Here is a 23,301-nt window from a genome sequence, read left to right on the forward strand (position 1 = left end):
CCTGCCTTGGCCTCCCTAAGTGTTGGGATTACAGGCATGAGTCACTGTACCCAACCACTCACTGCAGTCTTGAACTCCTGAGCTCAAGCAATCCTTCTCCCTCAGATCCCCAAGTAATTGTAACTACAGATGCATGCTACTTTGCTAGCTAATTAAAAAAATTTTTTTAGAGATGGAGACTTGCTATGTTGCTTAGGCTGATCTTGAACTATTGGTCTCAAGTGATCCTCCCACCTTGACTTCCTAAAGTTCTGGGATTGCAAGCATGAACTGCCCTGCCTGGCTAGATTTTTATTTTTACATTTTAAATTTTTGTTTGATTATTTCTTATTTTTATCTGATTTCATTTTTTATAATGTTATATTATTTTCTTATGTTTTGATTTCCTTTCTTTCTGACAATAGTCATGTCAAATACTCTTAGTTTATAATTTATAAGATTATCCCATTTTCTGAAGTCCTTGGGTTCTAATACTATTGTTTATTATGTCTGTTGGTTCTTAATCATGGTGGATTATTTCCTTGGGCATTGTGGAAGTTTTCATTGTGAGCTCATCCTCTGTGAAAATCTTGTGCAGCCTGAGTTTGGTGCCCTGGGGGTTTTTATTGGCTGGAACCATTTTCATATTATTTTCTTGGCTTTTTGTGAACCATGCTGATAGTGTGAATTTGAACCCAAATTTGAATGAAGTGCAGTTATAAATTTCCAGGAAGGATTTTTTTTTTCTCCTAGTGCTGTAAGTAACACAAAAGCTCTCTTATAATGCCACTGTGATATTACATGGATATTTATCTAGTCTAATCTTTTATTGAGATTGTTGTTCTTTAAGTGTTCCTACTTGCTGTGGGAGTCTTCTTTACTTGCATGAGATGAAAACTCTGCCTTCTATCTTAGCAGGAATACCGAAACCCAAGCCCCAAGGTTACTGAGGTTGATGATTTCTGGGCAGTCACAGTATCAGCTCACTTGCTCACTGCTCTGGTATTCAACTTATTCTTTAAGCTGCATTTAAAATCATGTTTATCCTACATTATTCCATATTACTAGATGTTTGTAATGATTTGGTTTTCAAACCATCTCATTAAAAATGGAAGTTTCCCCCTTTTGGTTCAATTGCAGCTGACATCATGTTTCCTGTAGGATGGAACTGGAGCTTCAAGAACCACCTATGCATTCTCCTCAAAGACTTGAAAGCCTGAATTCAGATGCGGTCTTCCCAAATTCTTATAATGAATGGAGGGTCTTCATGTAGCACAGGGAGCACAGCTCTCCCTGGAGCTGTGCAATGTGGTAGCTTTGGGTAAAGGTTCAAAGGCATAGCTCAGGACATACCGTACAGAGACTCGATGTGGTGCCACCAAGTTGCTAAGAGGCAAGATAAAGCAATGGCAGACAGACCTGTGTGAGCCCCAGGGCTTTGAAATGAGCCCTAACCTCCTGGAAATAGAAGGCCTAGAGGAAATGGTACAGATTCAAGGCGGCTCTTGGCCTTGGAAAGGTGAGTTTTCATTAAATAGTTTATATAGTCTGCCTTGTGTAGGACGCTGGCTGAGAGATGCAACCAGGGTGTTAGCAGAGTAACACAGGGGACTGTGTTAGTCTGTTTTCCTTTGTTATAAAGGAACACCAGAGTCTGAGTAATTTATTCAGAAAAGAGGTTTCTTTGGTTTGTGGTTCTGCAGGCTATATAAGCATGGCACCAGCATGTGAATTAACAGAGTGAGAAACTCACTCATTTCTATGAGGAGGGCACTAAGCCATTCATGAGGCATCCTTCCTCATGATGCAAACACTCCCCACTAAGCCCCACTGCCAACATTGGAGGTCACATTTCAACATGACATTTGGAGGGGACAAACATCCAAACTATATCTGGAATGTTCACCTTCTAGTCAAAAGCAGCCAGAAAACAGTGGTTCTGAGTTTGAGTATAAAGTGTCTCAATTAGGAGGAAGATCTGTCATAGATGTTATGCTGGTTTTATGTATTGCAAATAGTGACCATTAGAGCTGGCGAAACAATAAACCCCATTTGTGCTTGATTTAGCACAAATGAAGTTAGCAGGGCAAACTTACCATGAAAAAGGTCATATGCCAGCTGGGCGTGGTGACTTATGCCTGTAATCCCAGCACTTTGCGAGGCCAAGTCAGATGAATCACTTGAGGTCAGGAGTTCGAGACCAGCCTGGCCAACAAGGTGAAACCACATCTCTACTAAAAATATAACACTTAGCTGGGCTTGGTGGCACATGTCTGTAGTCCCAGCTTCTCAGGAGGCTGAGGCAGAAGAATCGCTTGAACCCAGGAGGCAAAGGCTGCAGTGAGCCCAGATTGCGCTACTGCACTCCAGCCCGGGCAACCGAGTGAGACTCTAATTTGAATTAGTGCCATGGAAACTTCTTGAACTCTAGAGAAATGCTTATTAAGCAGTTAAAAGGTTGAAATGGAAGACAGTTTTAAGAATAAAGAGATCATTTAAGCAAAAAATATAGGTCTTCAGACCTCTTAGTCAATGTACCTAGTCAGTTCCTTAGAGTGACAAGTATTTTTATTAATTTCATTACAGAGAGCCTGGAACTAACTGAATCAGATCAAGCTCTGGGAATAACTGATGCTCAGAAATAAATAACTGATGCAGTACATTTTCCAATAGCTCACTGACTGGGGGCAAAGGCTCTTTTACATAATTGAAGTACGGAAGTGAGCCTAGGATTACCCAGAAATGTGCTGGTGACAGGTGTGGCAGCTATCTCATTATTTAATCTACCAGAAATGAATGTGCACAACTTCATGTCATTTCCTGGCCTCAGGTGATGTGGAAAAAAAGTGCCACTCTTTAAAAGCTAGGTTTCCCTTCCTGAATAAACAGCTAGACCTTCTTTCCCAGACTTCCTTGTGTTAACTGAAATTCAGGTTCAGTCACTTGCTACTTGCAGAGTCCAATGAGGAGGGGTGAGTTCTGATGTAAAGAAAGTGACTTTATTCTAAGTCTTAGCTTAGGGAAAGATGTACAAACTCCTGCCTTTAAGGGTACTGCTTCCCTTTGTGGGCAGAAAGCAGGGCTTTTAAACGGGAACCTGGCATGAGCAGCACGCAGGGGAGGGAGTGAGCAGGTGCAAGGTCTACATGACTCACTGTGTTGCCTTATCTATTGAGTGGTCCAGCTGGTGCCGTCCTGGGCAGAGCTAGGTTGTAAGGTGGCCATTGTCTGGAGATGTTCTCCAGGTGGGAGCGAGTTCCATCGTGGACATGCTTTAGGTTGCAGATTGAGTGTTGTCTCTTGAGGCGATCTCCTGGTGAGAGAGAGTCATGGCTCTGGAGTTTCTAAGTAAGCAGGTAGTTAGATCATCTGGGAGTATCATGTAGGGAGCCTCTGGCGAAGGGAAGCTGAAGGTTTTCACTGCATTTCTAAAGAGCTAAGTGGGAAGTGGGGAACAAGGAACAAGGAGGAAAGAGAAAAGAAGAAAGTAATTAACAAAATAACTCGTTCTCTTTCTCTTGGAGAAATAGGGGTATGCGGTTATACCTGGAGTTCAGTATGATCATATGACTGAGTGCTGTGAGCAGCCGTGTGTGTCTGTCATTTCCAGATCTGGCCTATAAAAACTTTGCAGGCTGGGCGCGGTGGCTCATGCCTGTAATCCCAGCACTTTGGGAGGCCAAGGTGGGCAGTTCACGAGCTCAAGAGATCGAGACCATCCTGGCCAACATGGTGAAACCCTGTCTCTACTAAAAATACAAAAATTAGCTGGGCATGGTGGCGCATGCCTGTAGTCCCAGCTACTCAGGAGGCTGAAGCAGGAGAATCACTTGAACTGGAGAGGTGGAGGTTGCAGTGAGCCAAGATCATGCCACTGCTCTCCAGTCTGGCAAAAGAGTGAGACTCCATCTCAAAAGCAAGCAAACAAACAAAAACAAACACAAAAACCTTACAGGCATGCTCAGACATGCTTGTTTCCTCTTCTGGATGGTTGAGGTGGCAACCCTCAGGAAAGCTATATGTTAAAGGTGACTACCATCAGCTGCCATCAACCTTGGTTCTTGGATGACTACATGGGGTAGAGCTGCCCAACTAGCCCTCTATGAGCTGTTATGTTTCTATGGTGTTGAGCTACTGCACATTTGGGCCTATTTTGTTATCTCAGCCTAACCTCCCTGAACTAATGCACAGTATAACCAGGATGCCAAGGATGTTAGAGGTCCTGTGAGCCTGTGTGTGTGTGACTCCCAGTAGAATTATTTTTCCTCGTTCTTTGATGACAGGTGCTGAAGATCATCTCTGGCCATCACCCAAAACCTGGCACCCGTGCTCCCTATCCTTGCCATCTACGGCAGCCCAGTCGCCAACCAGCCTTTGTCTAAATGTGACTGGTGATTTTGGACACCTGATGATTCAAATCCCTGGGCATCTGAAACTGGCCCATGTGTTCCCCTGACACACCCTCCTAAAGCATTGGGTTTGACTGAGTGATTTTTAGAGGAGAAAAAACATGATTTTCATATTAAAATAAACATTCATGGGTAGAAGGCAAAACTGGATGAATTTCAAAGGCCAAGCCTAAGACTTCAAAGAGATTTCAAGCTTGCATTTGCAGTTCTGGATCAAGCCCTCAGACTTCCCCTGGGGCACTCGTTCACTGTGTTTTGGGTTGTCAGAACTGTACTTTATTTATTGTTATTCTAAGGGTTTTTAGGTTTTAATCCAATAGCCAAATATTTTCTTTCAATACAGTGCAGACACCTAATTCAAGGGTTGTTAAATATTATTAGAACATCAGATCATTTGTTATTGGATTCTTTTTTCTTCCCGTATCACCACACCCCCCAAAAAAAAGAAGGGAAGAAAGAAATTTACTACCCTAGAATATAAACTATGAAGTAGATTTTAGATGTGAGTCTCCCAGCCCACATGGGGAAGAATCAGGCTCCCTTTTAGCCTGTGGCTTCAGAAGCCCCCTCCCCTCTGCACAATGCACTCCCAGCTCCCCAAGCCCCCACTTTTCAGGAAGATGGGAGTAATCCTTCAGGTCCACAGGCCACTGGATTTCTTCACCCTCTACCTAGACAAGTTTCGAGTCTGTGTTGGAATCCCGAGCAACCTGGTCGTCTTGGACAGAATGGCCAACTTCCGCTCCGAGCAGCCTTGTGTTTGACACCTGTACTGGGCAGTTTTTCTCTCCGAAAGTTCATGTCTTCTCCTGGCAGTCAGTATATCTTCAGCTAACATCTACTCAGGGAGAAAATAATCTCCTCAGGAGCTGCCAGCTGATTTGCAAAGACCTTCTCATTTCCTGAGAGTCAACCCTCCATCAGCAGCTCATTTCAGATTCACAGTCCACACTCCCCTCGCTGCACTCCGTCCTGCCTTGTGGCGTCCTCTGGGATTGCTGGGCATGTGTTTACTCAACTTGGGGCCACAGTCTTCTGAGTGAGGAAAATACAGCCAGGGTCAGATTTGCTTCCGGAGAGGTCTAGGGCAAAGCTGGTGGAGATGGGCCAGCACCAACAAGAGGTCCCAGAGGCAACGTCCTGCCTCGCGCTCCCTGAGGACTGGGAGTTGCCACCAATATCAGAGGAGCTGGGGCGGAGTCTCTGTGCCAGATCCCAGGGGTGAGTGCTCCACCTAGAAGGCAGGGGAAGGGGCAGTCAGGACCATGTGCAGAAATGGAGGGCAAATGGGAGAGGCTCAAAAGACAAGGACTGGAGACAAATGGAGATGCTGGGATCTTGCCCAGGGTAGGTCAGCCTGTCTATAGCCTGGAGCCCTGAGAGCAAAGCAGCAATATTTGCAATGAGAATCTCCTGATGTAAAAAATATATATATGCTTATTTTGACTAGGTAGTATATCCAGAGGAAAAGCAATGCTGGGCACTGTGGCTCACGCCTATAGTCCCAGCACTTTGGGAGGCTGAGGTGGGAGGATCACTTGAGCCCAGGAGTTCAAGACCAACCTCAGGAACATAATGAGACCCCCCCATCTCTACAAAAATTAAAACAAATCAGCAAGGCATGGTGGCGCACCTGTAGTCACAGCTACTTGGGAGGCTGAGGTAGGAAGATCATTTAAGCCCAGGAGTTAGAGGCTGCAGTGAACCATGATCACGCCATTATGCTCCAGCCTGGGAAACACAAGACCCTGTCTCAAAAAAAAAAAAAAAATCTCCAAAGTGGACAAAAGGGCCTGCTTTCACCTTATCCCCATGACACTCAGTTTTCTTCCCGCAAAGCCACACTTCTAGCTTCTCATTTATTGTTCTATAGTTTATGCATGGATAAGCATATGTGTTTGCATTGTTTATTTGTTAGTTTATCTGTTTATATTTCAAAAATGGCACATTCTATACAACTTTTCATTATTATGCTTTTGGCTGCAAGTAACTGAAAATCCCGATTAAAATAACTTAGCCTTTATTTGATGTAACAATAAGTTGAGAGGTGGGTGGTTCCAGGGATGTGTTGAAACACCCTTTGCATCTTAGAATCCTCTTGCAGGGGTGGATTTCCTTCCCTTGGCTCTAAGCCACAGCCTTCTGGGAGTGCAAAATGCTCCCTGCATCATTTCACTTCCTGAGAAGTCGAGAGCAAGCCTGGGGCGGGGCCTCGTCTTGGGCCACCAGAGGACCGTGTGGCCGGAACAGTGAGTCACAGTCAATATCAGAGGAGCTGGGGCCGGATTTTCCAGCTTCAAATTGCCGAGTCGGTTCTTTCTCGGTTATTTCTCATCTTCGGATGAGGAGAACTATTCCTGGGCCAGCTATTAATACTTCCAAGAGAACCTGAATTATGTTCCAGGCTAGCAGGAATCCTTTCACCAGGGTCTGTGAGCTCCTGTAAACTTTTCCCCACCGTGTCCTGGAATCAGGCTTTGTCCATACCTTTCCCTGTCCCGTGCTGCCCTTTTTGGGTCTCAAGATTTCAGGGAAGGGCCAGCCCTGGCTCAACACCTGTTGGGGTTGTCTCAGACACGGGATGTATGTGTGTGCTCCTCAGGGAGGAGCCTCCTAGCCTGGAGGACTCAGCTGTGCCCTCACGGCCGGCCCTTTGGACCTTCTTGTCTCTCTCTCAGCAGCCCTTCCTTCCTCACCACCGTGCTTCAGGGGACAGCTGACTCCCAGTCGTGTTTCTCTTTCTTGTTCTGCTTGTTGTTTTCTAGCAATTCCCCAATGGAGAAGGGGGAATATCCCATTCGCTGCTGCTCTGGGAGACTGGCAGAAGCTCTTCTCTCTTCAGGTCACATCAGTGCCATTTTCTCCATGATTAATATCTTTCTTTCTTTTTTTTTTCTTTTGAGACGGAGTCTCACTCTGTCGCCCAGGCTGGAGTGCAGTGGCGCAATCTCAGCTCACTGCAACCTCCGCCTCCAGAGTTTAAGTGATTCTCTTGTCTCAGCCTCCCGAGTAGCTGGGATTACAGGTACCTGCCACCACGCCTGGCTAATTTTTGTATTTTAGTAGACACGGGGTTTCACTATGTAGGTCAAGCTGGTCTTGAACTGCTGACCTCAAATGATCTGCCCACCTCGGCCTCCCAAAGTGCTGGGATTACAGGCATGAGCTGCCACGCCCTGCCCATAATGAAAATCTTTCATGCCAGCCCACTCTGAGGATGACAGGCACCTGGAGATGGTATTTCAGTCTACTGTTGTTTGTCAGATTACATTAAATTAACTTGTAGTATTTATTTATTTTATTTATTTATTGTTTATTTGAGATAGAGTCTTACTCTATTGCCCAGGCTGCAGTTCAGTGGTGCAACCATAGGTCACTGCAGCCTCAAACTCCTGGGCTCAAGCAATCTTCCCATCTCAGACTCCCGAGTAGCTGGGACTACGGGTGTGAACCACTACACCCAACTAATTTTTAAACATTTTTTTTTTGTAGAGACAGGGTCTTGCTATGCTGCCAGAGTTGGTCTCAAATTCGCAGCCACAAGCCATCCTCCCACCTCAGCCTCCCAAAATGCTGAGATTACAAGTGTGAGCACTGAACCCATCCCGACATTTATTCATTTAAATAAGAGAAAGCATGGGATGGCTTCAGGGTTAGCCCCGGAGAGCCTCTCCCTGTGCCAAACCCACAGTCAAGGGGCAAATGTGCTGCAGCAGCAGCAGTATCTCCCAGGAGGGACAAATGCCCTTCCCCACGGTGAAAGCCACTGACATTAGAGCCAAGGGGGATCTCCACACTTGAGTTGTCTGAACTTTGCTTCAATTCTGGCCCATGTCTTATGAATCTAAAAATTTACTAAGCCTGGCTTAGTTGGCTTAGGGCACGTTGGTCACACCTGTAATCCCAGCACTTTGCAGGGTTGAGGCAGGTGGATCACCTGAGGTCAGGAGTTCGAGACCAGCCTGGCCAACATGGTGAAACCCCATCTCTACTAAAAATACAAAAAATTAGCCAGGCATGGTGGTACACACCTGTAATCCCAGCTACTTGGGAGGCTGAGAGAGGAGAATTGCTTGAACCTAGGAGGCAGAGGTTGTAGTGAGCCAAGATCACGCCACTGCACTTCAGCCAAGGTAACAGAGCATAACTCCATCTCAAACGAAAAAAAAAGAATAATAATAAATAAATTACTAACCCAGTAACAGTCAAGGTGTGGTCTAAGGGCCACTTGGGGTCTAGGAAGCTGCCCTTAGAATGATCTGGGTTATATTTCTGTATTCAAACTATGTTTCCACTTCGTTTGGGGAAGAAATTGATCATTTCCATATGCTTCGACAAAAGCAACTTCAAACCATTCGTTCTTGTCAGTTTTTGTTCTGATGAAAATGCAGACATTTAAAATGACATGTATTTTGCCCGGTGATGAAATGCACAGAGTGACAATCTAGAAAGTCTCTGGTTTACCATGCTCCTGTTATGTGGGTGCATGAGTAGGACTAGGGTCGAATTAGACTGTGGGCTGGTTACTAATGGTAACGTGAACTTGGAAGGACGCAAATGGAGATGTCCAGTGACTACAGATGAGTATAGCTCACTGAGGAGACCAAGACCATGGAGGCAGACAGCCCAGGCTCCGGGGGGCCTCTATTTCACTAGTCAGGGGACCTTATTTTTCTCAGGTGTAAAACTGGCATCATAAGGCCTTCTCTGCATTTTAAATAAGAGATCTGAGGTAAAGTGGCTAAATGAATGTCAATTATTTAAATGAAAAATTATAGGGAGATAGGAGTTGATACCAATTCCAAGCAAAAATATACTAGGAAGAATAAAAGATTTGAAAAAGGCAAGGCTTCTATAAGAAACACATACTTTAAAGGGTTATAAAAATAATATATGTGAAAGCACCCCTTTTTGTCTTTTTCGAGATGGGGTCTGGCCCTTGTTGCCCAGGCTGGAGTGCAATGGCGCAATCTTGGCTCACTGCAACCTCTGCCTCCCGAGTTCAAGCGATTCTCCTGCCTCAGCCGCCCAAGTAGCTGGGATTCCAGGAGTGCACCACCACACCTGGCTAATTTTTTGTATTTAGTAGAGATGGGGTTTCACCATGTTGGTCAGGCTGGTCTTGAACTCCTGGCCTCAGGTGATCTACCTGCCTCGGCCTCCCAAAGTGCAGGGAGAAAGCACTTTTTAAATTGTGAAGAGCTACATAAATCTGTGGACATTTTATGATTACCATTGTGACAGCATCAGTCTGAGTTAGATCTTCATTCTTTAAGAGCTCACTCACTCACCCACCCATCAGACACTGATGGAGCGTCTGCTCTGTGCCAGGCACTGTTGAGATATGGAGCAGCAGTCCGCACAGATGGGGCTCCTGCCCTCAGAGGGCCGGGAGGCCAGCGGGACAGGCAGACAATCAATACCAGTGACAGGGCGATGAAAGTTAAAGACCCCTAGGGTATAACAGGACTTCAGAGCAGAGGCCTAACTGTCTGGAGAAGTCAAAAGGCCTGCTCAGAGGAGGTAACTAACCTAGAAGAGCTCCTGGGAAGTCAGAGCCAGGGAGGGGACCTGGGGCAGGTGTGTTAGTCTGTTTTTTGTTGCTATAAAGGAATACCTGTGACTGGGTAATTTACAAAGAAAAGAGCTTCATTTGGCTCACAGTTCTGCAGCCTGTACAGGAAGCATGGCACCGGCATCTATTTCTGGTGAGGGCCTCAGGAAGCTTCCACTCAAGATGGAAGGTGAAAGGGGAGCAGTCATGTCACACAGTGAGAGAGGAAGCAAGAGAGAGGGAGGAGGAGGTGCCACGCTCTTTTTAACAACCAGATCTCACGTGAACTCATGACCATGGGGACCACAGGGAGGGCACCAAGGCATTCATGAGGCATCTGCCTCCATGCTCCAAACCCCTTTCACTAGGCCCCACCTCCAACATTGGAGGTCATATTTCTTTTCTTTTTCTTTTCTTTTCTTTTTTCTTTCTTTTCCTTTCTTTTCCTTTCTTTTCTTTTTTTTTTTTTTTGATGGAGTCTCGCTGTGTTGCCCAGACTGGAGTGCAATGGCATGATCTCGGCTCACTGCAACCTCCACCTCTCAGGTTCAAGCAATTCTCCTGCCTCAGCTTCCCGAGTAGCTGGGACTACAGGCATCTGCCACCACACCCAACTAGTTTTTGTAGTTTTAGTAGAGATGGGGTTTCACCACATTGGCCAGGCTGGTCTTTGAACCCCTGACTTCAGGTGGTCTGCTCACCTCAGCCTCCCAAAGTGCTGGGATTACAGGCGTGAGCCACTGCGCCCAGCCTGAAGGCCACTTTTCAACATGAGATTTGGAGGGGACAAACATCCACATAATTTGACAGGCACGTGCTCCGGTGTCCCAGGCAGAGGGAACAGCCCATGCAAAGACTTGGTGATGGGAGATAGCATGGCACAGATGAGGAACTTAGACTAGTGCTAGTAATATCAGCATGGAAGCAGGAGGAGCCACAAGAAGGGAAAAAGGATTGGAGATTTACTGGAAAAAGAGGAGCACAAAAATTCTTTTTGGAGGGGAAGACAGATACTTTAGGACACGCTATCTGAGATGGCTTCGAGGGATGTGCGATGTGACAGGCTGACCAGCTCTGAAGCAGGTTCACCAAGGGGTTTGCAGGGGAGCTCAGAATGTAGCATCCACGGGTCGGTGCAGTTCCCAAAGTGTCAGGAACCCTGGCTGGGAACAGCAGCTGCCCAGGTAGGAGAGAGGCAGGAGGTGAGGGTCCTCAGGGGTCCCTTGTGGGGGCTGAACAGTGCGGGGCACCAGCATTAGCACCGTGGCCACCACGGTGGCCAGCCGCAGGGTAGCACTTACATATTAGGGTTACAAAAGTCTTAACACAGGAGGAGGAATTTCTCTAGGAGTTCCCGCGAATTTTTTGTGACATTCACGGGTGCCAGAGGGCAAGATCCGTTCTTCGACATTTGCTTTCCAATTCTCACAGGGACCCAAAGTCAAACTGGGCAGCTATCCAGTGGTTCCTTGGCCTCATTCCACATGGCTTTATGTTTTTAAAGTTCGCCTACTCCAAAGAATTAAAATGCTTTGTAGACTGCATGTAGCAGCCTCGTCAGGAGGAGCCTGTTTCAAAAGAGAAGTGACATTCATGCTGTGACCTGGGGGAAACAGGCAAGGATAGGTATTGAACAGAACCTTTAGACACGCTGCAGTAAGTCAGGACTTTGAAATCAGATGCACCATGTCCTTTATTGCTGCTGTTTTTTGTTTTTTTGTTTGTTTTTGAGACAGAGTTTTGCTCTTGTGGCTCAGGCTGGAGTGCAATGGCGCGATCTCAGCTCACAGCAACTTCCACCTCCCGGGTTCAGGCGATTCTCCTGCCTCAGCCTCCCGAGTAACTGGGATTACAGGCATGTGCCACTATGCCCGGCTAATTTTGTATTTTTAATAGAGATGGGGTTTCTCCATGTTGGTCAGGCTGGTCTTGAACTCCCGACCTCAGGTGATTCACCCGTCTCGGCCTCCCAAAGCACTGGGATTACAGGCGTGAGCCACCCTGCCCAGCCTATTGCTGCTGTTTCGTTTTATGTTGTTGTTTTTAGAGACAGGGTCTCACTCTGTCACCCAGGCTGGAGTGCAGTGATGTGATCATAGCTCACTGCAGCCTCAAATTCCTGGGTTTAAGAGATCCTCCTGCCCCAGCCTCCTGAATAGTGAGTCTCGGGGAGTACAGACGCATGCCACCACACCCAGCTTTTTTTTTTCTTTTACTTTTTGTGGGTCTGGGGTCTTGCTATGTTGCCCAGGCTGGTCTCAAACTCCTAGACTTCCACCTCAGCCTCCAAAGTGCTGGGATTACAGGCATGAGCTGCCATACCTGGCTTACACCTTAATTTTAAGTATTGCTTTGCCATTTTCTCGCAGTTACTTGACCTTGGACAATTTATTTCCTGTGAGCCTCAGTTTCTTTGTGTGTGAAATGGAGTAAGATTGTTCTATTACAGATTTGTCACATGGAGATTACAGAGTAAATGTCTGTCAAGTGTCTAGCTCGGTTCCTGTTTCTCTCAGGTGGCTCCAGGTGCAGCCTGTGCATCGTGGAAATGTCTGGACGTCTGATACCTTTGGCGGGGAATGTCCTGCGGCCCTAGCTCATTCCTTGATGTAGTAAAATGCCACAATGTCAGCTTTGTTTATTGGCTTCCCCCAACAGCACTGGGGAAAATTGCTGCTGAATATTTTTCCATTTACGGAGAGCTGCTCTCCATACATGTGCTACTCTTATATAGGATTTGGGTTCAGGCTTCCTGGTTTGCTGGTGTGCATCCTATTGTCCCTGAATAGGGCAAAGAGCACCCCACGGTCCCTTGATGAATATGCAACCTCTCCTGAGCAACCTCTCCTGTATTTTATGCTCGACCGGTGTTTTTCCCATCCCTTATACACCTCCTCATTCAAAGAAGGATTCCAGGCAACTTACAGAGCTAGAACCAATTAAGAAGCAATCACAAGTAGCTGAGGCAGGAGAATCGCTTGAATCCGGGAGGTGGAGGCTGCAGTGAGCCGAGACCACGCCACTGCACTCCAGCCTGGCGACAGAACGAGACGCCATCTAAAACAAAAAACAAAAAACAAAAAACAAAAAAAAAAAAAAAAAAAAGGAAGAAGAAGAAGAAGAAATCATGAGGATGCAAAAATAAGAATAGTAACCCAAATGTAGGTCATAAGGCTTTGACTGCATTGGTAGAAGTGGCCTTCAAATTTGGCTCTGAACATCTTAGCAGCCAGGGTGGAAAGGAAAGCAGATGTAGCCAGCTTGCTATACCATCTGGCAAAACCATGTTCCCAGTACAAAAAGGAGCATAAATCGTTTTAGCTGGTATTAAGTCTACATATATTTAGTACTCATGGGACACATGGACCTTTTATGGAGACAGGGACTTGTTGGATTAACAAAAGCAACAATCTTATCCTCAAACTCAGTAACATTTATAATCTGATATTTCAAGGCAATTAGTTTGTGGAAAGCCACAAGCAATATTTGGAACAGATTCGACGGAAGCAGTGGAGCCGCAGGGCATTCTGCGAGGCGCTCTGCCTCTGGTCTGTTCTCTCTGATGAACTGCTCAGGCAGCATTGGCTCCTCTCAACCTACCCCTCATGGCACAGCTGAGCACAGGAATACAAATAGATTCCTACCCGAAAGATGAATGCCACCATATGTGTGTATTTTAAACCAGTTAGCTTTGACCACACCATTTCAACATTGATGAGGTTTTTGCTTGTAGTAGATTAAAAATAGTCAATCCAACAGGGAACTTGAACAATATGTGATTCTTGTTCACACAGTGAAACCGTAATTCTTTGTGCCCAGTTGGGAATCTCTAGGTTTCCACGTGGTTATTTCAAAACCCCTTTAACAGAGGAGGCTCTTCAGGGAAGGTGGAGCCTGAAAGCCCTGAGCAGGCATTGGGGAAAATAGCTGCACGGTTTTTCTTTTAGTGTTGTGGAGGAGGGAGAGGAAGCAGAGGTCTTGGAAATCATCGAGTACCCGGGGGCAGAGAGGGTAGAGACAGGTGAAAGAACTGAAACACACTGAGAGGTCACAGAAAGTCCTCTGTTAACAACAATAGCCAAAATATCTCCCGGAAATTGGGAAACACTGCTGTCATGTATAAAATTATATTAAGCTTCCAGCTCTGAGCCCACGTTTCTTCCTTCAGCCACAAATTCCTTTCCGCCACTCACTCTGCTGCCTTCTCGTCCTGTTTGTGCAACTGACGTGTGATCTCTCAAAGCCAAGCCTCGACTTGACTTCACTCACTGACCTCTGTTCCAAGAAGAGACCCCCTCACGCTTCAAGCTTTGGCTCCCTGGAACATGGGGCTACCCGGGAAGAGCGCCCATTGCTTTTGTAGCAATGGCCTGGGGCACGTGGATTAGGTTTGCTGTTTTGTATTAATGCTGCACACTCAGCCTCACAGAGTGATCCTTGACTGACAGCTGTGCTCCTCCCCAGCTGTGGGGGAAGTTACTATTCTTATCTAAGAGCAGGGGTCCGTCATTACGTTTCCTGCAGCAACCTCACTTGATTTTCCCCAAGTATTATCATCAGTACCTTCCTCCCAATTTCTCATGTTGAAAATATTCAAATGTGCAGAAAAATGGAAAAAATCATAAAGTGAAATTCTACACTTTTGGACCAGAGTCACCAATTTTGCCCCATTTGCTTGTTCTCTCTCCAGTGCATGCTTGGGTGCACCTCTCTCTCTCTGTGTGTCTCTCCTTTTCTTTTTCTCTCCCCCAGCCACTCCCTCCCTCTTTTTTCTGTTATTTACATACATATAGCCAATTCTTTTTGCTTAACTATTTGAAAATAAGTTGTAGTCATCACAATAGTTCACCTCTAAATAATTCAGCATGAATCTCCTTAGAATGGTTTCCTACCTAATTGTAATATCATTGTCATACTTAATAAAATGAACAATTTCAGCCAGGTGTGGTGGCTCATGCCTGTAATCCCAGCACTTGGGGAGGCCAAGGTGGGTGGATCACTTGAGGTAAGGCGTTTGAGACCAGCCTGGCCAACATGGTGAAAACCCATCTCTATTAAAAATGCAAAAAATTAGCCAGGTGTGGTGGCACATGCCTGTAGTCCCAGCTACTCAGGAGGCTGAGGCAGGAGAATTGCTTGAACCCAAGAGGCGGAGGTTGCAGTGAGCCAAGATTGCACCACCACACTCCAGCCTGGGCAACACAGTGAGACTCTGTCTCAAAAATAAATAAATTAATTAAATGAACAATTTTATTATATCTTCTCATGCAGTATATATTCCTTTGTCCAATTCAGGATCCTATTAAGGTTCAAGCATTGCATGTGACTGTTACTGCTCTTTAATTTCTTTATTATAGAACAGTCCACATGCTTTTATATCTTTTGTGATGCACTTTTTGAAGAGTTCAGACCAATGGTCTTATGCCATCCTCTGCCTTCCAGACTGATCTGGTTGTCTCTTCATGGTGGTGTTTACTGTGTTCCTGCTTCTTATTTTTTTCCCTGTAACTCAGAGTACTTGAAGTCTAAATGTGTGATTAGATTCAGCTTAAACAACATTGGTAAGAACATTACAGAAGTGACCTTGAAAACCTGTGCTTTCATCACATCAAGAGGCACATGCTATCAGGTTGTCCTAATATTTGTGATGCAAGTTGGATATTTTGGCTAAGACTGGGACCACCAGATATCTCCATTGTATACCTGCAGTTTGCTGTTGTTTTCAACTGTCAAATTATCTGTAGGGGGGATACTTTGAGATTGTTTGAATAACTCATCACTAACAATATCGTGTCCAGCTGTTAAAGAATCCATGAAGATCCTTGCCTCAGTCAGTTATTACATTGAGAGCTGCAAAATTATGTTTGAGATTTGATAATCTTTTCTACATATATTAGCTGGATTTCTGTAAAAGAGGAGCTTCCTTTCTTCTTCTACCTTTATTTATTTTGCTCTCTCTCTCTCTTTCTCTCTTTCTCTTTCCCTCTCTCTGTCTCCCCTCTTCACTCCCTTTCTCTCTCTTTGCGGAACAAGTCATCTCAGGCTCATCTTGTGCTTTCTCTGTCCCAGATCTAAAGTCAGCCATTTCTCCAGGGATCCCTGGTTCCTTTTAGTGGGAATGACACGTAAAAGCCAAACTCTGGGCACTGGTTGTGCTCAGGCCATTTCAGCGAGCAAAGCTGGGAGATGCTTTGTCAACGTAATCATGAGTTCTTTTTTTTTTTTTTTTCTTTTTTGAGACGGTGTCTACCTCTGTCGCCCAGGCTGAAGTGCAGTGTTATGATCTCGGCTCACTGCAACCTCTGCCTCCCGGGTTCAAGCAACTCTTCTGCTTCAGCTTCCCGTGTAGCTGGGATTACAGGTGCCTGCCACCAAGCCCAGCTAATTTTTTGTATTCTTAGTAGAGACAGGGTTTCACTGTGTTAGCCAGGCTGGTCTCGAACACCTGACCTCATGATCCACCTGCCTCGGCCTCCCAAAGTGCTGGGATTACAGGCATGAGCTACCGCGTCCGGCCAGTCATGAGTTCTTAATGACATTTCCTGCACAAATATCACAGTGTAGGACTTCTCTTATCTTCCTTTATTTTGTATTTTCATTTCTTTTGTATTTCATACCTTTTCTCTTACAGAGAGAATCTTGTTTCCTAAGTAGATTATTTGCTTTATCCAAAATAAAAATAGAACTGTTTAAGAATTACAATGTGTTCGGGTTCTCCACGGAAACAGAACCAAAAGGATTTGTGTGTATGTGTTTTTATATGTACATCTATAAACATATATAATATTTATCAGCCAGGTATGGTGGCTCATGCCTATAACCCCAGCACTTTGGGAGCCTTGCAGGTGGATCACTTAGGTCCAGTAGTTTGAGACCAGCCTGGCCAACATGAAATACAAAAATTAGCCGGGCGTATTGGCACATGGCTGCAATCCCAGCTACACAGGAGGCTGAGGCACAAGAATCACTTGAACGCGGGAGGTGGAGGCTGCAATGAGCTGAGATTGCACCACTGCACTGCAGCCTAGGCGACACAGCGAGACTCTGTCTCAAAACAAACAAACTTATATAATGTTTATATTATATATATATAACACATATAAACATATATAAATAAACATATAATATATTACATATAAATATATGCAATAAACATATACATAATATAAATATATACAATAAACATAGATTTACTGTAAGGAATTGGCTCAGCAATTACAGAGGCTGTCAAATCCCAAGTCTGCAGCCAGCAAGACCCAGGAGAGCCAGGTCAAAGGCCAGCAGGCTTCGGACCCTGATAGAACCAATGTTTCAGTTTCAGTCTGAAGGCAGGAAAAGAAATGATGCGCCAACCTGAAGGCGGTCGGGAGGAGGAGTTCTCTTTTATTATGGGAGAGTCAGGCGTTTTGTTCTGCTTAGGCCTTCAGCTGATTGGATGAGCCCCGCCCACAGTAGGGAGGGCAGTCTGCTTTTACTCATTCTACCAACTCATATGTCACTCTCACCTAGAAACACCCCCACAGACACACCGAAAGTGTTTCACTAAACGTCTGGGCACCGCATGGCCTGGTAAAGTTGACCTGTAAAATGAACTAACATTACGGCTGTCAACAAAACTAGTAAGTCAAGTTTCAAATTTATTTACCATTCTTTTTGGCCTTAGCATGTATCCTATTACAGATGGCAGTTGGAAATAAGAGTAAGTTGAGGGCTGAGCACAGAGACTTGTGCCTGTAATCCCAGCACTTTGGGAGGCCCAGGTGGGAGGACCACCTGAGGCCAGGAGCTGAAGACCAGCCTGGGCAACATAGCAAGATCTCATCTCTGCAAGGAAAAAAAAAAAAAGGAAGAAGAAAGAAAAGTAACTTAAATTAGCCAGGATCAAAAGATTTTTAAAATTAAAAGTTACTTGAAATACTTTTTTTCTCTCTGTGGTTATTTTTTAATTTGATATATACATATATATATATTTATGCTTTCTTCTGTTTGCATTCAATTTTAGAATTTGAAAAATCCATTTGGATTTAATTCTGTTTTTTGAATATGTAAAACATTTATATGTTTCAAAAATCAAAATGATATAAAAAGTTGTACTCTGAGAAGGCTCATTTCCATCCCCCTCCCATCCTACTCCTTTCCACTCATCTGTTTCAAGCTTATCATTTTTGCATTTCTTTTAGCAAAAATAAGAAAATACTCTCTGTACTATTTGCGGAAGGCTTTTCTAATTGATTCCTCTCCATTTTCGATCACCAAAGTGTTACACATTCACTGTAGACATTTCACAAAATGCAGAAAAGTGCCTAAACACCACAGAAACATTTTGGACACCTATTGCTTGATAAATCGTGTTAATTAACCGAGCTAAGTCAGATATTCATCTGATTGAATTTAGATTTGGTTCAGTGGGATTTTCTTTAGTTTCTTTAAAAACCTCATACATCTTGTTCTTTTGATTTACATGATTTAATTATTATTTCTATTTTCACAAACACATTTCCTCTCTAGAGTCAGTATTTCCTTACAAGGATGACACCCCGGAGAATAGGATGCGGGAAGTCATGAGGTACTTTCTTTGTCTACTGAACAGAAGAGAGGCTTCAGTTAGAGGATAACACCAGGAAGGACCTCAACCTTGGCTCCACCCGATTCCCGGGAGGAAGTGCTCATCTTCACAGGCCAGGATGTCCTCTGACAACCGACTCCCTAGAGGAGGGAAAAACGCTTTGAAAACACACTGAATTTGAGTAGTAACTCAGTGCTGCCTTCAGCCTCACCAGTGGTGTACAGTTTCAATCGGTCGTATTTCTCAGGCTAAACACAGCACGGCACAATTGGGATTGTGTGAAGGATGGATGTATTTAGAGGAAAAGAACAGAAAATGGCAACGGCGCCAAGACTGGCTTTTAAAAACAAAACATTTCATGTGTGTGCGGCGCTTCACTTGCTGGAAGTGGCTTTACATGTATTATTTCCACTGGTGTAACTCTGAAAAGTAGGGGAGAAATGATCATACCTTTTATAAGATGAGGAAACTGAAGGTGGTTAACCCAGAGACGCTCTGTCAATCAGCCGTGGAGCTGGGAGGCTCAAGGAGAGATTTCTTGGGTCGGAGTCACTGATTTTCCCTTCAAGTATGAACAAAGCTTTCAAAGAATGCAAACACTTTTGAAGCCAGAGTCTTACATAAAGCCAAATATCTTGTATTGCAGATACTCAGTGTATTAGCTATCTACTGCTGTGTAACAACCCCCAAAACATAGTGGATTAAAGCAGCAGACAGGCATTTCAAGACTGTCTTTCAGGAATCAGGATGCAGTTGCAGTTAGTCTGGGTGCCTGAGACTCTTCATAAGCCTAAAGAAAACCCAGGATTTCTTACAAGAGAGACTGAAATCAAGGTGTTGGCCAGGGCTGCAGTCCTCTCGAGGCTTCGTAGAGGACACTGCTTCCAAGATCATTCATGTGGCTGTTGGCGGGCCTCAGAGCCAAACTCGCTACTGGCCAGAGACCCCAGTTCTTTGCAGGTCTTTCCATAGGGTTATTCGCAGCATGGCAACTTGCTTCACCTAGAGTAAGGAGGGAGGAGGGAGAGAGATGGGGGGCGGGGGGAGGATGGTGGTGGGGGAGAGAGAGAGAGACCAGATAATAGGAAAAAAATCAGAATCTTTTTGTAACCTAATCTCAAAAATGACAGTCCATTGATTTCACTATATTCTTTTTGTTAGAAGCAAGTCACTAGGTAGGGCCAGCTCACACTTGAGGGCAGGAGATTACACAAGGGCATGTATGCTGAAAGGTAGGGCTCCCTAGGAGCCATTGTAGAGGTTGCCCACCATATTCAGCAATTTAGTTAAAGATCTGTGTGTGCCTGTGTGTGTGTGTGAGAGAGTGAGACAGAGTCTTGCTCTGTTGCCCAGGCTGGTGTGTAATGGCGCCATCTCTCGGCTCACTGCAACCTCCACCTCCTGAGTTCAAGCGATTCTCCTGCCTCAGCCTCCTGAATAGCTGGGATTACAGGCGCCCATCACCATGGCTGACTAATTTTGTGTATTAGTAGAGATGGGGTTTCACTCTGTTGGCCAGGCTGGTCTCAAACTCCTGACCTCAGGCGATCTTCCTGCCTCAGTTTCCCACAGTGCTGGGATTACAGGCATGAGCCAATGAGCCAGACCTTAAAGATTTTATTTTATATTAGCCCTTATGGTGATGTTTTTTAGAATTTCAACAATTCAGTGAGATCTTTTTCAAAGAGAATCTAAAATATTATTGTCCTTAGAAGATATAGATTAGTTTCCTCTATCCAAAAGACAATAGAGATTTATAATAGGGTTTTCAATGTGATTGAAATTAAGTTTGCTCCCCCAACCCCCCCAAAAAAAACCAAACGCCAGAAAACACCCAATGGGTAGGAGAAACTTAATGGCTGCTGTGTGAGACAAGGGTAATATCCATGAGGAATTCACGGGTCTTCAGAGAAGATGGCGGCAGATCTCAGTGCTTCTTCCTGGAGAATAAGTGCTATTAAAAGTTGGGATGGCCCTGACAAAGACACAGTGACAGATACGGGCAATTGAGGCTCTCTGGATAAAATTGCCGCAAGGGCAGAAACAAATGTGATAGTGGTCAGGCCCTTTGACTAAGTCCAGTGATGAAAGGAGAACCATGGTTCTGGCAGCAGATGCTGGAGCCTCTCCTCAGTCATCCTGGGCAAGGCCTTTTGCCCAGTGGCAAAGGATTTAGAAGTGAACCTAAAGAGCTCTAATACTGGGATCCGAGGGCAATGCTGGCATGGGACGGCCTTGTTCAACTGTAGCACTGGTGAAGGGGAAGCTTGTCCTCCTCCCACAGTGGTGAGCCACTATAACCTGAGCACTCTGGACACCACTGATAGTGGGGGTCTCAGAAGCAGGAAACTCAGCGCCATCCATGTTTCTTTGTACCCAACAGTGACAACCTATTCCAGTGCCAACAGCTGCAATGGCAATGTGAGTATGATCTGGGATTTGTTATGTCCAAGCAAACAGGGCTGGCCCTTGGATGTGAGTGAGGGAGTTCCCTGTTAGAACCTTGGGTTTACAGGGAATAAGTTGGTCTGAGGGTGGGAAATAGATTCCCTACTAACCTGAGGATCTGTTTATCCCATTGTTGTATTTTAGAGGCTATTGCAAGAGGCTGGGAAATTTACATATATCTACATCCAAACTCTAAAGCAGAACACCCCAGTTATCTTAGATGTCTTAGATACTCAATGCAAATATTTATTTATCAAATCAAAATTACCACAGGCTTGTAGCTGGCTGAGGTGGTTTGGATCTGTGTTCCTATCAAATTCTATATTGAATTGGAATCCTCAATGCTGAAGATAGGGGCTGGTGGGAGGTGACTGGATCATGGGGCTTAATGAGTGGCTTAGCATCATCCCCTTGGTACTGTCCTTGCCATTGTCAGTGAATTCTCATGAGATCTGGTTGTTGAAGAGTGTGCAGCACCTTCCCCTTCTCTCTCTCTCTTGCTGTTCCAGCCATGTGACTTGTGTGCTTCCCTTCCGTCTTCTACCACGATTGTAAGTTTCCTTGGGCCTCCCCAGAAGCTAAGCAGATATGGGCATCATGTTTCCTGTACAGCCTGCAGAGCCATGAGCCAATTAAACTTCTTTTCTTTATCAATTACCCGGTCTCAGGTATTTCTTTATATCAATGCAAGAATGGACGAATACACTGATAAACCTTGCTTCCAGTCCTGGTGCTGTTAACAACTGGGTAAGAGACTTCTCTGAACTTCAGTGTTCTCACTGATAGAACAAGGTTGAATTTTTGAGGCATAAATTCCTTTGAGACCTGCTAAAATGGAACCTTTTAGAACATGTATGACATCTTACTCATCTTTCCATCTCCAGTCACCTGCCCAGTGCCCAGCATAAGTTGGCACCAAGTTTAATATGTTAAATAGCTTTTGAGTACTTTTATTTTGTTTTGTTATTTGTGTGTTTTGAGACTGAGTCTCGCTCTGTTGCCCAGCCTGGAGTGCAGTGGCGTAATCTCAGTTGACTGTAACCTCTGCCTCCCGGGTTCAAGTGATTCCCATGCCTCAGCCTCCCTAGTAGCTGGGACTACAGGCACCTGACAGCATGCCCGCTTAATTTTTGTATTTTTAGTAAAGACGGGGTTTCACCATGTTGGCCAGGCTGATCTCGAACTCCTGACCTCAAGTGATCGACCTGCGTTGGCCTCCCAAAGTGTTGGGATTACATGTGTGAGCCACCGTGCCCTGTCAACTTTTGATTACTTTAAAAAGAAATGAACCAAAATGTTGCCCTCTGTTGGGATGACTAAATGCTAACTCCATGATTAGCACAGCTATTTCAAAGCCACACATGGGAGCAAAAACCTTGCATAGTTTTTATATTGAGATGTTTTCAGTTGCAGGTAGAAAAAAAATCCAGCTCAAGATGGCTTATGACTAAAAAGGATCTTCTGGCTCAGTAATAACTAAAAGGTTCACAGGTAGTAGGCTTAAAGTGCAGTTTGATCTGGCTGTATTTCTGTGGCTGCCTTACCTCTACCCACCTCTGTGACTGGCTTCACAGTTTAGAACAAGACTTCAAGTCACAGTTTAGAACAAGAGTTCTAAACCATCTTCTAACTGGTCCATCCCTGAACCAATCACTGTGGTCAGATTATTCTAGACCAATCATGATCTATCCCAGCAGCTGGGGTGTGAGATTCATCCAACTAAAACCTTGTGGCTCCAACACAGTGGAAGAGGGAAAGAGAGGATGTTGAGAATATTGTTAATCAATATCCACACGTCACCTTCAAAATGCTCATACTTACCTGAGCGGCACAAACTTCAGCCAGCTGCAACTCCAGCCTCTGTAGCTAATAATGCCAGGCCAGGATGTAGCTCCTCATTATTGAGTAAATTAGGATTAAATGATAAATTACTCACTCCAACATTATTGCTCAGGATTCTCAATTACAAACAATGGAATCTACTGGACTATATTAAACAAAAAATGAATTCAGTAAATGACATTAGATAGCAAACAGCATCTCAAAGGGGACCAAAGAGCCACATTCTAAAGCTACAGACTAGGAACAAAGCCCAATCATGCCCCAGGTGCTGGTACAGCAAAAATAACTCCTGTCACTGCCACCAGACTTCTACAGCACTTAGGGGCTGGGTTCCAGAAGCACCACTATTGCCCAGATAGAACTGAAACCAACTTTGCAAAAATTATAACTGAGAAAATTATGACGGGGAAAGAGATCTGACCTAACTGACTCCATCTTGCTTCTATTCTCCAAGCTGTCCTTCGTTCATTCCCAGGTGTAGGCCGAACTAACTTTGGGAGGAA

At 44.8% G+C, this 23,301-nt stretch overlaps 1 long non-coding RNA gene across 1 annotated transcript; it reads right to left on the reverse strand.

The window, feature by feature from the left end:
* Positions 1-1,639: 1,639 nt before the first annotated feature.
* Positions 1,640-22,528, reverse strand: LOC111546677. The gene is made up of 3 exons (XR_002732870.2): positions 22,501-22,528; positions 17,588-17,766; positions 1,640-3,415 (listed from the first exon to the last, which is right to left on the reverse strand). It is a non-coding gene; the product is annotated as an uncharacterized LOC111546677 (long non-coding RNA).
* Between the last annotated feature and the right edge of the window lie 773 nt (positions 22,529-23,301).

This window comes from Piliocolobus tephrosceles, chromosome 9, assembly GCF_002776525.5.
Source record: "Piliocolobus tephrosceles isolate RC106 chromosome 9, ASM277652v3, whole genome shotgun sequence".
Classification (NCBI taxonomy): Eukaryota; Metazoa; Chordata; class Mammalia; order Primates; family Cercopithecidae; genus Piliocolobus; species Piliocolobus tephrosceles.